The following is a 15,978-nucleotide window of genomic DNA, read 5'->3' as shown; positions in this document are numbered from 1 at the left end:
CCATTTCTTGTTGTAAGCTTTCTTCCGGTTGTCCTTCATCAGTTTGCCGTTCCTCCTCGTTGTTTCCTTCATGCACCGGTCCGTCCACCCGATTTTCCCTACCTCCTTCCTCTCCCTCCATCCAACATTCGCATTTATTTAAAGTTTCTCTGCAATCCGGGCACCTGACAGCATTGCAATCCCTTGCAAAATGTCCCCTCTCCTCGCATTTGTAGCACATGAATTCAGGGCAGTCTTTCAGTAAATGTTCCGGGCTTAAAGGGTTGTGGGTAGCCCAATTTTCCATGTTAGAGAATAAAGCAGCTTGTACAAAGGATGTCACAATTCCTCTCGCAAAGAGACAAAGAGCCACGTAGTCGGCAGGATTCGAACCTGCGCGGGGAGACCCCAATGGATTTCAAGTCCATCGCCTTAACCTCTCGGCCACAACTACTCTTGATAGTGAGTCACATGAACACCGTGGCCACACATTATTTTGATGTGAGCAGCAGAGGATCCACTCAGCTAATATATTGTGTTGGCAAAAAGGAGTTCAACTACGTCTTCACCTACAAAAATACCTTCTCACTTCAATCTTGAAAAGAGATGTGGGTTACCAAATTTTCCATGTTAGAGTCGTGTTTAAAGTCTGTTTAGAGAGAACGGTGTCGTCTTAGCGGCCCCTAATTTAATAACAAATGATCATTTCGACGGAAGTGAATCAATCAAAACTAACTTTAGCTGGAAATAACATTATTCAAGAACCACTATAAAACCAAACCAATCTCTGTTACCTTAAATTATATGTTTATCTCTGTAAAAAGCTGCTTTGAAACAATCTACATTGTTAAAAGCGCTATATAAATTCCACCTTAGAAACATTGCTAAGCTACGTAACATGCTATCTGTTTCTGATGCAGAAAAGTTAGTTCATGCATTCATGACCTCGAGACTAGATTACTGTAATGCTTTATTAGCTGGTTGCCCTGCATCCTCAATAAACAAGCTACAGTTAGTGCAAAATGCAGCCGCTAGAGTTCTTACTAGATCAAGAAAATATGATCATATAACAACAATTTTATCATCTGTACACTGGTTACCTATTAAGTTACGTATCAATTACAAAGTATTCCTACTGACCTATAAAGCCCTAAATGGTTTAGCTCCTGTGTATTTAACAGACCTTCTATCGCCATACAATCAGGGCCGGCCAGAGGCATAAGCGAACTAAGCGGCTGCTTTGGGCCCCTTGGCCACCAGGGGGCCCCCCAATCGAGTCGAAAAATCGGAAATTTTTTTTTAGATGACTTAAACAAGTGACATAAATGAATGAATTAATATGAATGAATGAATGAATGAACGAATAATTAAAGACAAGAAAATTCTGATTTCATGATCAATATACCTGCCTACAACTGCTGCTGGGTCTGCCAGCGTTTAAGTCATGCGCATTATCTAGACACCTCGCGCGTGCATAGACAATTCGTGCGCAACTGTGCATAGTCACGGTAATGTTATATCACAAAAAGGACGTATCTCTCTGGTGCCGAAAATAGAAAGACAAAAATTACAGAGGAGGAGACAAAAAGAGCAAGATAAAAGTATGTCTGCATGATTATTTACGGTGTGTTTTGTGCAGCAATTGACCCATTCCTATCTACGGCAAGCCCCGTGGGGAAAAATAGATTGCATACACACATACAACGAGCGCCAGTACATCATTACCGGTATTATAGTAGCAGACTTTGTTGGATTCTGTCATGTACAATCCAACAAAGTCTGTTACAATAATAATCAAAAAAAAAAGATTTTGAGGACAGTTACACTGTATTGAGACAGTTGAGAAATAATAATATTTTTACAGTTTTCAACAATAATTGTTATTGTTGAACCCTTGCTCTTATTATGTTTCTGATTTCTCACTTTTTTTCCATTATTTTAGCAAATAATTTATTTGATATGTTTTGAGACAGTTTGTTTTAAGAAGTTTCAGAGAGTTAGTAAAAGAGTAAAGTAAAAGTTAAAACTTTTTTATTCAAGTAGGCTATCTATTTCTTATTAAGTATTTATTTTGTATTAATAAGACATAACCTCACTGTATTCATTTATAATGTATCATTATTGCGTGACATTTGAGTCAATAATCGTCAAGCACAGGTGACTCCGTGTAGTAGGAGGGGCCCCCAAATCAAATTCTGCTTAGGGCCCCCAAAAGGCTCGGGCCGGCTCTGCATACAATCCATCGCGCTCTTTAAGATCACTAAATTCGAGGCTTCTGGTCATTCCTAGGATTAGTAAGTCCACTAAAGGAGGGAGGGCATTCTCACATTTAGCTCCTAAACTCTGGAATAGCCTTCCTGATATTGTTCGAGACTCAGACTCGCTGTCCCAGTTTAAAACTAGATTAAAGACGCATCTCTTTAACCAAGCATTCACTTAATGCTTAACCTTTAATACTACTGCTGAATCAGTTCGAATGCATTAACATTATGAACATCAGCTATGCTAATTATTTCCCATCTGCCTTTCTGCTGTTATCTCGGGACGCTAGTCCCGAGGTAAATAGCGTTCGTCAGCTCCAGTTTGTATCCAGCCTCTCACGGAGACTTCAGATGCCCCAACGGCTGTGAAGAGACGACTCGACGCCTGTGAAGAGACGACTCAAAGCCGGCGATATGTTATGCCATAAATTAATACATGATTAACTGACTGTATTTTTCTATGTACATTTCCGAAATGCACTTTCTGTAAAGCTGCTTTGAGACAATGTGTATTGTGAAAAGCGCTATACAAATAAATTTGAATTGAATTGAATTGAATTGAATATAAATGAGGATGACTTGACTTGACTTGACTTGACTTGGATGTGAGCAGCAGAGGATGAACACCTCCCTCAAAGGCTGGGAAGAGGACAACAAGTGATTAGGGAATGTATGCAACAAACTGTCAGATTTTCACCCAAACAGGGAATTGAACCGAACTTACCTTAAAATGTAAATCCTCCTTAAACAATGCTCACTTCAGGCCTGAAATGAGCCCAATTTCTGTGTTAGAAAAAAAAGCAGCTCATACAAAGATCCTGGATGTCACAATTCCTGTCACAAGCAGACAAAGAGCCACATAGTCGGCAGGGTTTGAACCTGCGCGGGGAAACTCCAATGGATTTAGAGCCCATTGCCATAACCTCTCGGCCACAACTACTCTTGATAGTGAGTCACATGCTATTTCCGTTTCTGGATGTGAGCAGCAGAGAACACCGGGGCCAACCATTAATGTCGATGTGAGCAGCAGAGGATCCACTCAGCTAACATATTGTGTTGGCAAAAAGGAGTTCAACTACGTCTTTACCTACACAAATATCTTCTCACTTCAGGCTTGAAAAGAGATGTGGGTTGCCCAATTTTCCATGTTAGAGAAAAAAGCAGCTCGTACAAAGATCTTAGATGTCACAATTCCTGTCGCAAGCAGACAAAGAGCCACGTAGTTGGCAGGGTTCGAGCCTGCGCGGGGAAACCCCAATTGATTTCAAGTCCATCGCCTTAACCTCTCGGGCACAACTACACTATGAGTGAGTCAAATGCTATTTTCTTTTCTGAATGTGAGCAGCAGAGAACACCGGGGCCAACCATTATTTTCATGCGAGCAACAGAGGATCCACTCAGCTAATATATTGTGTTGGCAAAAAGGAGTTCAACAACGTCTTCACCTACACAAAAACCTGCCCACTTCAAGCTTGAAGAGAGATGTGGGTTGCCCAATTTTCCATGTTAGAGAATAAAGCAACTCGTACAAAGGATGTCACAATTCCTCTCGCAAAGAGACAAGAAGCCACGTAGTCGGCAGGGTTCGAACCTGCGTGGGGAGACCCCAATGGATTTCAAGCCCATCGCCGTAACCTCTCGGCCACGACTACTCTTGATAATGACTCACATGCTATTTTCTTTTCTGGATGTGAGCAGCAGAGAACACCTGGGCCAAACATTATTTTGATGTGAGCAGCAGAGGATCCACTCAGCTAATATATTGTGTTGGCAAAAAGGACTTCAACTACGTCTTCATCTACAAAAATACCTTCTCACTTCAATCTTGAAAAGAGATGTGGGTTGCCCAATTTTCCATGTTAGAGTCGTGTTTAAAGTCTGTTTAGAGAGAACGGTGTCGTCTTAGTGGCCCCTAATTTAATAACAAATGATAATTTCAACCGAATTGAATCAATCAAAATTAACTTTAGCTGGAAATAACATTATTCAAGAACCACTATAAAACCAAACCAATCTCTGTTACCTTAAATTATATGTTTATCTCTGTAAAAAGCTACTTTGAAACAATCTACATTTTTAAAAAGGCTATATAAATGAGGATGACTTGACTTGACTTGGATGTGAGCAGCAGAGGATGAACACCTCCCTCAAAGGCTGGGAAGAGGACAACAAGTGATTAGGGAATGTATGCAACAAACTGTCAGATTTTCACCCAAACAGGGAATTGAACCGAATTAACCTTAAAGTGTTAATCCTCCTTAAACAATGCTCACTTCAGGCTTGAAATGAGCCCAATTTCTGTGTTAGAAAAAAAGCAGCTCATACAAAAGATCCTGGATGTCATGATTCCTGTCACAAGCAGACAAAGAGCCACATAGTGGGCAGGGTTTGAACCTGCGCGGGGAAACCCCAATGGATTTAGAGCCCATCGCCATAACCTCTCGGCCACAACTACTCTTGATAGTGAGTCACATGCTATTTCCGTTTCTGGATGTGAGGAGCAGAGAACACCGGGGCCAACCATTAATTTCATTGTGAACAGCAGAGGATCCCCTCAGCTAACATATTGTGTTGGCAAAAAGGAGTTCAACTACGTCTTCACCTACACAAATACCTTCTCACTTCAGGCTTGAAAAGAGATGTGGGTTGCCCAATCTTCCATGTTAGAGAAAAAGCAGCTCATACAAAGATCTTGGATGTCGCAAGCAGACAAAGAGACACGTAGTCGGCAGGGCTCAACCTGCGCGGGGAGACCCCAATGGATTTCAAGTCCATCACCTTAACCTCTTGGCCACGACTACTCTTGATAGTAAGTCACATGCTATTTTATTTCTGCATGTGATCAGCAGAGGACAACCATCAATGTGGATGTTAAATCCTGTTGTACTCGTTACATCATTAGAAAAATGGCATCTAAGCTAATTTTAGTGTCTTTGTTTATCCGAAGGTTTTCCCGCAGCCTGCTGGATCCAGATCTGACGAAGGACCTTCGCCTGGACCCGATGATAATGCAGTGCTGAAGTGCCAACTAGCCTCTCCCTATGGAAGATCCCTATACCACTCTACAGATAAAGCATTGCAACAACGTCTTCACCTACACAAAAACCTGCTCATTTCAAGCTTGAAAAGAGATTTGGGTTGCCCAATTTTCCATGTTAGAGAATAAAGCAGCTCGTACAAAGGATGTCACAATTCCTCTCGCAAAGAGACAAGGAGCCACATAGTCGGCAGGGTTTGAACCTGCGCAGGGAAACCCCAATGGATTTAGAGCCCATCGCCATAACCTCTCGGCCACAACTACTCTTGATAGTGAGTCACATGCTATTTCCGTTTCTGGATGTGAGCAGCAGAGAACACCGGGGCCAACCATTAATTTCGATGTGAGCAGCAGAGGATCCACTCAGCTAACATATTGTGTTGGCAAAAAGGAGTTCAACTACGTCTTCACCTACACAAATACCTTCTCACTTCAGGCTTGAAAAGAGATGTGGGTTGTCCAATTTTCCATGTTAGAGAAAAAGCAGCTCATACAAAGATATTGGATGTCGCAAGCAGACAAAGAGACACGTAGTCGGCAGGGTCCGAACCTGCACGGGGAAACCCCAATGGATAGCAAGTGCATCGCATTAACCTCTCGGCCACGACTACACTGTGAGTGAGTCACATGCTATTTTCTTTCCGGATATGAGCAGCAGAGATCACCGGGGCCAACCATTATTTTGATGTGAGCAGCAGAGGATCCACTCAGCTAATATATTGTGTTGGCAAAAGGCAGTTCAACAACGTCTTCACCTACACAAAAACCTGCTAACTTCAAGCTTGAAAAGAGATGTGGGTAGCCCAATTTTCCATGTATGAGAATAAAGCAGCTTGTACAAAGGATGTCACAATTCCTCTCGCAAAGAGACAAGGAGCCACGTAGTCGGCAGGGTTCAAACCTGCGCGGGGAGACCCCAATGGATTTAAAGTCCATCACCTTAACCTCTCGGCCACAACTACTCTTGATTGCAAGTCACATGCTATTTTATTTTCTGGATGTGTGCAGCAGAGGACAACCATCAATGTGAATGTTATATCCTGTTGTACTAGTTACATCATAAGAAAAATGGCATCTAAGCTAATTTTAGTGTCTTAGTTTATCCCAAGGTTTTCCCGCAGCCTGCCGGATCCAGATCTGACGAAGGACCTTCGCCTGGACCCGATGATAATGCAGTGCTGAAGTGCCAACCAACTTCTCCCTATGGAAGATCCCTATACCACTCTACAGATAAAGCATTGCAACAACGTCTTCACCTACACAAAAACCTACTTCAAGCTTGAAAAGGGATTTGGGTTTCCCAATTTTCCATGTTAGAAAATAAAGCAGCTCGTACAAAGGATGTCACAATTCCTCTCGCAAAGAGACAAGGAGCCACGTAGTCGGGAGGGTTCGAACCTGCGCGGGGAGACCCCAATGGATTTCAAGTCCATCGCCTTAACCTCTCGGCCACAACTACTCTTGATAGTGAGTCACATGCTATTTGGATCGGATTTGGATTTGGAATCGGACTGAAACTGTGACGCCCGGCATCTGAGTGCAAGCAAGCGCTAGCTCTGTGCTAGCGCACCGCGCCTGAATCATGCCACCGCTCTGCTCCGCTGCTGACTTCCGCCCACTCAACAACCACCGCTGTCTGGACTGCATTAACTTCTTCCGAGAAACTGGACTATGTCGCCGTCCTCCACACAGAGACTCTGGTCGTATGTTCAATTACAACTTTTCAACCCCAAGCTCTATTCCATCCATCTGGTCTAATTCGTGCACTGCAACTACCACACTACGTTGTAAAGACTCTGGGGTGGATCTAATCCGTGGGGAATTTGCATATCATAATTAATAATTGGTAATTAATAATTATTCATACATGTTTGGATTAGATCAGTCTTACATGTTAATAAAACTCCCGATAAGGGATGATATGTAGTTTTACCTGCATGCATGTCTGTGTATCCTTGCACTTAACCACAAGTTGATTGCAATTAACTACACGGACCACGTCTTACAAAACAGGCTAAATTAATTAGCTCAATTGTCAGACTAATATTTGTGGGAATCCACAATATCATCTTACTTTATAGGATTTCAGGAAAAGCAATTCTGTGGCCACAAGAATTGGGTTTCCTGCCCTATAAACACATACTCTTTAAAGTATCTTTAATTTGTAAGCTTGTTGCTATAAGATCTTTTGACACTTAAGGGACTTGAAAATGAGCAAAAAGGCAGTACATCAATCAAATGAATATAATGAATTTAATAAGGCAGAACTACTTATGTATTTACTACGGTTACATGGGATATATGTATTTACAAACATAATAAACAACAAAACACGATAAGGCATCGATGAACGAGAAATGCATAGAGTGTGGACAATGGAAACACGTGTGAGAGGGGAAGAGGGAGAGACAGAGAGAGAGAGAGAGAGAGAGAGAGAGAGAGAGCATTGGCAACATTCACCCTGACAGTCCCCTGTCTGTAACAACACGAAAACATCATCTTAATGCTTCTTAGAAGCTCTATAAAGAGATATACTTAAGTTTCTGGGTCTCTCTGTGTCGCGGCATTCCTGCGCGTGCGTGAGCGTAGTCCTTTAGGAAGCGTCACTGGGTGCTGCTTGGCGCGCTTGTTGAACGGAGTTTCCAAGTCTTTGGGGTAACATTACCAAAGGAAAATAGTTCGGCTAAGTTCGTTTCACTTTGTGAAAGTGAACAGAGTCGACTACGGAAAACAAAACTTTGACTAACAAAGAAAAGAAATAAAGATCTCTACGGGGAAATCACGCGGAGTTAACGTCACATCTTTGCATGGCTGGTGAAGAAGCGTGTGTGCGTCTCTCGCCACGTGGTCACGTGCGCGTGTTCCTCCTTCAAAACGAGCGTGCGCTCGTTTAAAGGTCCCTTGTAGATGGATTTGCTGAAGAGACATGTCACGCGGTGTTCTTTTCACACGGCGATTGGAATTAAACACAGAGACTTATCTAAGACTGAAAAACACAAACTAGACTAGAAACAAATAAGAGAAAGGCGAAGAGCTCGCCCGGAGGCGAGACGTTACATTATGACACAAGGACAGGCAAAGTAAGAGCGCGATAAACTGGTATTCAGTCCTTTTGAAGACCTGACGTTTCCGCCTTCTTTGGAAGAGGGTCCAATCAGGAGCTGTCCCTTTGGAGGGAGATTTTATGACCCTTTGTGGTATAACCAGGCATTTAAATCTCTAGTTTCATTGGGTGTTTAAGAGAAGAATCTTCACAATTCTTATAATACTAATGTGTCACAAAGTTTAGCAAAATGTAATGTCAGTTAACAAATGGGGAATGAAGATTGGAGTTTATCGAGACCAAACTTGCCACAAATGGATTTGGTTAAACATTAGTTGGCAAAGTTTAAAACATTATCGCATTAGAGTTGTCGAGAAACATAGACCAAACCACAAAAAGGCAACTCATGAAATGGGGAACTTAGATACATTGTTCATAAAATTCTCAAGTGGAAATATATTAGCATATATATATATATATATATATATATATATATATATATATATATATGAATACAGGATTCATTTCTCCTCCTTGGTTAGAATTCAGAGAGAGCCACAGTTCTGTGAACATTCCTTTGGGTCGTAAACGCTGTTATCTAAGAACACCAGTGATGTTAGTTTTGGTCTCTTTTCACTCCAAAGATGGAAAACATAGTAAACTATATTTTACTGGATATTACTGTACGTATTCTGATTGATCACACCGAAAGCATTCTGGAGGTGTCCAGAACTATGTGTACAAGTTATGGGAATAGACAGTTATATTTAAAATGCATAATGAAGGTATTTATAATTCACTTTAAGCTACGATAAAATCATAGTCATTCCAATGTGACATGGGCAAATGGACACACATAAAAACACATTGAATAAATCTGGTTAAATGTCTTTTAAAGAAAAGAAGTTTCTTTTCGCTTTGGAATCCACTTCCTTTGGGACATTCCGATCAGTCATAAAATGTCTTGTAATCGGACACCACGCTCTGTCCTGAGTGTGGTCTTCACTGGTGGGGGAATGTGTGTGTGTGTGTGTGTGTGTGTGTGTGTGTGTGTGTGTGTGTGTGTGTGTGTGTTTGGGTTAATTTACATTCAGAGATTTTTGGTCTTTATCAGGATGTATTTAGTTATTCAGATTCACCCACTTAGCCCAGTCCTTACAGTCCCCCTTTTTGTCTTATGAAGTCCCTGTGTGGACTTAATCGGACAACAATCATCACAATGGACGGATTACAGGTGAATCATGATGATCGGGTAGCAGGTGCTCTCAGGCTGAGGCTGAGGGCTCAGCTTGATTAAGTCGACGCAGCCTCCAGCGTGGTACCCTCTTCCTGAGGGTCCCGTGGGCTTGGCTGTAGATGTTCGCACCTCGTTGAGCCTCTTGCGCAGGATGACTGTCGAGCGTCTGGGTGTGGTTGATAGAGGTACCCAGCGTAGGGTCGGCCGCAATCCAGGATTGGACAGCAGGTGTGGTGGTTAAGTAGGGCAGTTGAGACAAAGCTTGGAGGGCTGTGTCGATAGGATAAATGTCAATTAGCTGGGACCCCCCCCTTTCGCAAACCACAACTCCCGTTCTGGAGTTAGGGTGAAAGTGTGGTTACTGGAGAAGGATGGGATTTCCAGTTCTAATTTGTGGTCTTTGCTTGGAAGATGGTACCATGCCAGGTTGTCATGGTGAAGGATGGCACCTTTCGGTACTTGGATTCACCTGCTCTGGTGGAGCGAGGTGACACAGGTGTCAGTGTCATTCTGGTCGTAAGTGAGTGCAGCTGTGCGCACAGGAGTGTTAATGAGCCACCTGCCACTTACAATCTCTGCTTGGGGCTTGATGACTTGAGTGCGAGGCTTAGCTTCGGCAGGGCAGCGGGTGTCGCTGATCTGCAGCCCGCAGATTCCGTCAGTGTTGTCTCTGAGGAAGGGTTTGTTAGGGCAGAGATAGTGAATGTCTTTGGTCAGTGTGCACATGTGTGGATTCGGAGCTGGGGACAGCTTAGTGTCGCTGTCGTGCAAGTCAATCACGTACGGCGTGCGGATCTTGATGTGAGTGTTACCTTTCAGAATCTGACATTGCCAATGTTCTTGAGCCGGTGGATTCGGCTTGACTGTGATGGGTAAGTTCAGGAGAAAGCCCCCTTTTCTCTGCTTGTGGTCGACGCAGAGTGGGATGGCCCTACCCAGCGAGTGGGCAAGGTGTATTTGTAGAGAGTCAGTTGGCGTGGTGATGGCGGAAGCCAGCACGGTTTGCACAAGGCTTAAGGGTATCAGGTGCGGTGGAATTCTACCCATGGCTAGGCTGTCAATGGAGGAGTTCACCTCCAGCAGCGTGTCTGTCATCAGGGCTGTTACCAGCTGAGTTTGAGCAAAGTCATTCTGGAAGACAGTAAACAGCTGTTTCATGGAGTTCACTGTCTGGGTCAGCAGAACGCTGTGAGTGTTGAAAATTACCACAATCCCCTTTAGTGTCTTGTCGATGGTCTGCAGGGATGCACTCTGTGTTGCGAGTTGCTCTTTTATCTGTGGAATCTCGGTCTGGATTTCGGGCTGCATGCCGCCTCACGGTGGCTAGGTTCACTGTATTCACACTGGACATACAAGTGTTAAACAGAGTGGCGGCGGCTCCGGGCAAAGCTCCCCGGAACTGTTTGGAGCGGTGGTTGTGTCCACCTAACTCCGCTTGTGTGATAGTCATTTTCTCAAGTTCGTTGAGCATGTGCTCGACATCGGCCTCAGCGTGAGTGAGGGCGTCTTCTGTCCATCGGCCCCTACCCAGCTGTATTGTGTTCTGTAGGCGTTGCGAGGATCAGGTGGCACATACACTTTCTGAGTGCGGGTCCGGCAGAAAAGGAGTCCTGGTTGTTCCCTTAGGACGATGCCTGATGCCGGACCTGGTGAGATGTCCGATTGCGGCTGCCCTCTGGTTGGCTGGAGGCACAGCAGCATCCTGGTAAAAGTGAAAGGGAGAGAGAAAGAGAAAGGGAGGAAAAATGTCAGCGAGTGTCGTCCTTGGTTGGCTAGGACAGTCTTTCCGCTTTTGAGGACGCCGGTATGCCACTTGGTTCGGTGTCTTGCAAGTGTAACCTGAACCCGATGATAAGTTCACTACATCAAATTCACTAATGGACCAGTGGCTCAGAAGATTTAGATTAGCTCGAGGAGAGAGATGATGCAGCAGCAGTGAACACTCAGACCAACAGGTAAGTTAACAAATTGTAATTTTAAGTAGACCAATATAACAAAAGATTTAATGCATGAAAATTTAAATGAATTCAGAATTATTAATTTTATCCCTTTTTTTTTTAGAATTAATTCTTTGTTCAAATTCCTAGTTTCACAAACCACTTAGAACAATTAGTGAAATCAATTTCTCGTTAACCCTCTAATTCACTTTTCTTTTCTTCACGGTAAATCTTCACCATCGGATTTCACCCAGATTCAATTGAAATAAAATAAACAGAACAACCAATACACAATGCGCTTACTTCACTTAAAACACTTCAAAGTATACTGAATAAAATTTCTCTGCAATGAACCCAATCAGTTCATTAATTCAGTTCAACAGTTCAAACAGTCCATGAACTGTTCAGTTCAGTTCTGGAATCATCTTCCTGATGAAACGATTAGAAAATGCACAGTTCTGTCCTACCATTCAAAGGTGAACAATTCACTTTCAGTTTCTCTTTTCACCGGGAAACAAGATTTCGTTCTTGGGTGGCTCGCCAGTCCAACTCCACTGTAAGACATCCAAAGAGGAGTTGAGACGGTTCACAATCCAGGATTGACTCTCAGTTCCCTCGAATACCACAGGATGGATCGCACTCAGACGGATGTTCCAGCATTCACATGGAAATGAAACACATTAAAGAAAAACAAAAAAACAAAACCAAAAAACCTGGCCAAGGAACTCTTATACAGTGTGCATCTGGAGAACAGGAAAATTCCAGATGACAATGTTCCAAAACGTCAATCTCAAACACACGGCTTCTCTTTGAATCATCAGTTTTCACTGGATTTAGAGCTTAAAATCTCCCGGAGCGGCAACAACCATCTGCTCTCATCAGATTCACGGAGGAAAAGAAAAATCTAGTACGCACTACTTTCCAAAGCCCCGCGATAGCGGAAGCTCACATGACGTCACTCAAAGCGCGATCTAATTGGAGGCCTTCCAAAAGAAAGTAATACTTATTGAACATTTTTATAATATTCATATTTATGTTTTTTTTTTCATTTTTATATCATTAATAAATCCTTTTACAACTCATATGTGCTGTCAAAATCTTTCATTTAACTCGAAGTTTATTCTGTCCCTGCCAACCCTTATTGGTAACCTTGGTTACACTTTCCCCCTCTAAATTCAGGCACGTCCTCGGGCCTGCTGGAGGTTGACATGTCACCACAGTGGGGAAATCTTCAGACATATTCAGGGACTGATCACTGATGGACGTGGATTCCTCCAAGGAAGTGGTAAATGCAGAACTCAACCCATGCAATAATGACTGAATAACTAGGGTCAAGGGATTTCCTAACTTATGATACTGCAGCTTGTTAGGAGGCCCACAATTCCTTTTCGAACGTCTATGGTCAGTAGCTCCTAAGTTCTCATCTGGCTCAGGGTAGTCACTTGCAACATCTTGAACAGATGAACTCATGTCGTTGGGCTGTGTTCCTTCAGTTACAGTGTCCAATAGATCTGAAGACTCCAACACATTCTCACTAATGGGTGGTAACACCACTGGGACTTCAATTTCCTGAGCACATTCCTTCCTGCAAGTCTCCACTTCAACCGTGTCTTCTTCTTGAACAGCGTCAGCCTCAACATGATTGATTTCAGGTAAGTGATCTTCCACTTCATCATTTGGCTGAGTATCTATGGTGTTTCCTTTTAATCTGATGTCAGGTAAGGTCTCTTTTTCCAGGTAAGTTCCATTCACAGGCTCCACCACGGGAGAACGTGACTCATGAGAATCCATTCCAGGTAAGTTCTCTACAAGCTTAGGATGTTCTGGAGGAGGTGTAATGATCTTTGTACTGAACTCCAATCGACACCTTGAATTTCCAACATAATTAGAATCATCTTCTGATCCTGACTGACTACTCTGATGCTCTTGATGAACCGCTTCATTTACAGAGTGGGATCTGGTTCTAGGCTTGCGACGAGGGTTCAAATTGGTTTCTTCAAGTTCATTCTCAGGTAAGAATCCACAAGGCAATAACAGATCGCGGTGTAACGTGCAGGTTGCTCCATCTTTCCCCTCTGGACAAACTGTATAAACTGGCATGTCTCCTGCTTTCTGGACTACCACGTAGATTTCAGATGCCCATCTGTCTGACAGCTTGTGTTTCCCTCTCAATTTGACATTTCGCACAAGGACTCGATCAGCTGGTTCAAGTGTAGAGGCAACTACATTTCTGTCAAAGCGCCTTTTGTTCTTATCGGCCACTTTGGATGCATTGTGAGAAGCAATTCTGTAGCTTTCCTCTAATCGTCTCCTTAGAGCTTTCACATATTGCGAATGAGAGTGGAAATGGGAGTTGGTTTGAAGCCCAAAAGAAAGGTCGATTGGCAATCGAGGCTGCCTCCCAAACATTAACTCATAAGGAGAGTATCCAGTTACATCGCTCCTGGTGCAGTTGAATGCATGCACCAATGGTCTGACATGATCTTTCCAATGAGCTTTGCTTTTGTTTTCCAGAGTGCCTAACATCTGCAAGAGAGTTCGATTAAAACGCTCCACCAGGTTCCCTCTAGGATGGTACGGGGTGGTTCTCACTTTGCGGATGCCAGCAATTTTACACAGTTCTTGGATAGTACGGGATTCAAAGTCTGGCCCCTGATCACTGAGCAGCTTCTCAGGAAACCCGTAATGAACAAAGAAATTATCCCACAGGCATCTAGCAACTGTCTGTGCTTTCTGGTTACGCGTAGGAATGGCAACAGCGTAATTGGTAAAATGGTCCGTAATTACCAAAATATCCTTAGTGTTACTGCTGTCTGGTTCCAGCGACAGAAAATCCATACAAACTAGTTCTAGTGGCCTTCGAGTCTAGATATTCACTAAGGGAGACGCTTTCTGTGGAGGTGTTTTCCGACGAACACAGTGCTCGCACCCTTTGATCTTTTTGTCAACGTCGGTTGCCATCTTTGGCCAATAAAACCTGGAGCGTAGAAGATCGAGAGTTCGCTCAAAACCAAGGTGGCCCATGTCCTCATGAAGACTGGTAAGTACAAGGTCTCGAAGATCCTCAGGTAAAGCCAATTGGTTCAGCACTTTGTCTTCATCCATCCTCTTCCGATATAACAACCCATTCTTCAGCTCAAGCTTGTTCCATTGTCTCATCCACAAGGTTACTTCAGGTGAGTGCAATTTCAGGTTTGAAGGCTTGTTGTTAGACTCCAAGTAACCAATTACCTCTTTAATTTCAGGGTCAGCTTGCTGCTTCCTGATCAGATCCTCTTCGGACAGGTAAGGTATCTCTGGGAGACCATGACCATCTTCTTTCTGGATTTCTGGAGGTAAGGTCTTTACATTCATGCTCAGGGATTCTACCAATGTCAGCGGGAAAGACTGAAAATGATGGGACTGATTGACTTGATGTTTCCCACATATAGCCTCCACTACTTCAGGTAAGATTGTCTCAGTGTTGTCTTCAAGATCTTCAAGATGATGTAGAGTGAACTGTCTGATTCGTTCTTGCTCTTTTTTAGATTCCAAATCGTTTGATGGTTCACCATGGGGACGACGGGACAATCCATCCGCATCTTGATTTTGTGCTCCAGCTCTGTATCGGATCTTAAAGCTGTACGTTGAGAGACTGGATAACCATCTGTAACTGGTAGCATCCAGTTTAGCTGATGTCAGCACGTACGTGAGGGGATTACTATCAGTTACCACGGTGAAGTCTGCTCCATACAGATAGTCATGGAATTTTGTGGTTACTGCCCATTTGAGGGCCAGAAATTCCAATTTGTGGGCAGGATATTTGGCCTCACATCTTGTTAATCCACGGCTGGCAAAAGCTATCACCCTCATGTGTCCTTGCTGTTCTTGGTACAGAGCGGCCCCTAGACCCGTGGCACAAGCATCTGTATGCAACAGGTAGGGCAGACACGGATTTGCATATCCTAACACAGGAGCTGATGTTAGCCTGTCCACGAGACCTTCAAATGCCTGTTGACATTCAATTGTCTATCTGTCACCCAGAGAGTCTTTTGGATTGAAGTAAGTATGATCTTTATCCTTCTTTTTCCCCTTTCGCACCGGAGGATAGCCAGCTGTAAGGTTGTTAAGCGGCTTTGCAATCTTGGAGAAATCTTTAACAAACCTCCGGTAATATCCCGTAAATCCTAAGAAAGATTTTAGTTCTCGAAGGTTCTGGGGCCTTGGCCAGGTTTTAATAGCCTCAATCTTTGATGGATCAGTTTCGACACCGTTCTGAGAAACAATGTGGCCCAAATAACGCACGGATGTCTGGAAGAATTTGCATTTCTCGGGTGAGAGCTTCAATCCGTACTCTTTCAGGCGATTCAAGACTTGTGTCAGTCGACGTTCATGCTCCTCAAGGGTTTCAGAGAAAATGATAAGATCATCGATAAAGACTAAGACTTCTCTTCTGTTCATGTCACCCATACAATGCTCCATAAGCCGCTGAAATGTGCTGGGCG

At 43.4% G+C, this 15,978-nt stretch overlaps 5 non-coding genes across 5 annotated transcripts; all 5 read right to left on the bottom strand.

The window, feature by feature from the left end:
* Positions 1-351: 351 nt before the first annotated feature.
* On the bottom strand, positions 352-433 carry trnas-uga (transfer RNA serine (anticodon UGA)). The gene has a single exon. It is a non-coding gene; the product is annotated as a tRNA-Ser (tRNA).
* A 3,025-nt stretch (positions 434-3,458) lies between these two features.
* On the bottom strand, positions 3,459-3,540 carry trnas-uga (transfer RNA serine (anticodon UGA)). Its single transcript has one exon. It is a non-coding gene; the product is annotated as a tRNA-Ser (tRNA).
* Positions 3,541-3,810: 270 nt separating this feature from the next.
* On the bottom strand, positions 3,811-3,892 carry trnas-uga (transfer RNA serine (anticodon UGA)). The gene has a single exon. It is a non-coding gene; the product is annotated as a tRNA-Ser (tRNA).
* Positions 3,893-4,960: 1,068 nt separating this feature from the next.
* Positions 4,961-5,041, bottom strand: trnas-uga (transfer RNA serine (anticodon UGA)). Its single transcript has one exon. It is a non-coding gene; the product is annotated as a tRNA-Ser (tRNA).
* A 1,613-nt stretch (positions 5,042-6,654) lies between these two features.
* trnas-uga (transfer RNA serine (anticodon UGA)) lies at positions 6,655-6,736 on the bottom strand. The gene has a single exon. It is a non-coding gene; the product is annotated as a tRNA-Ser (tRNA).
* Between the last annotated feature and the right edge of the window lie 9,242 nt (positions 6,737-15,978).

Source organism: Siphateles boraxobius, unplaced genomic scaffold (genome assembly GCF_051911475.1).
Source record: "Siphateles boraxobius isolate OS27281-9 unplaced genomic scaffold, OSU_SipBor_1 7, whole genome shotgun sequence".
NCBI lineage: Eukaryota > Metazoa > Chordata > Actinopteri > Cypriniformes > Leuciscidae > Siphateles > Siphateles boraxobius.
This window is presented reverse-complemented; position numbering and strand designations above follow the sequence as displayed.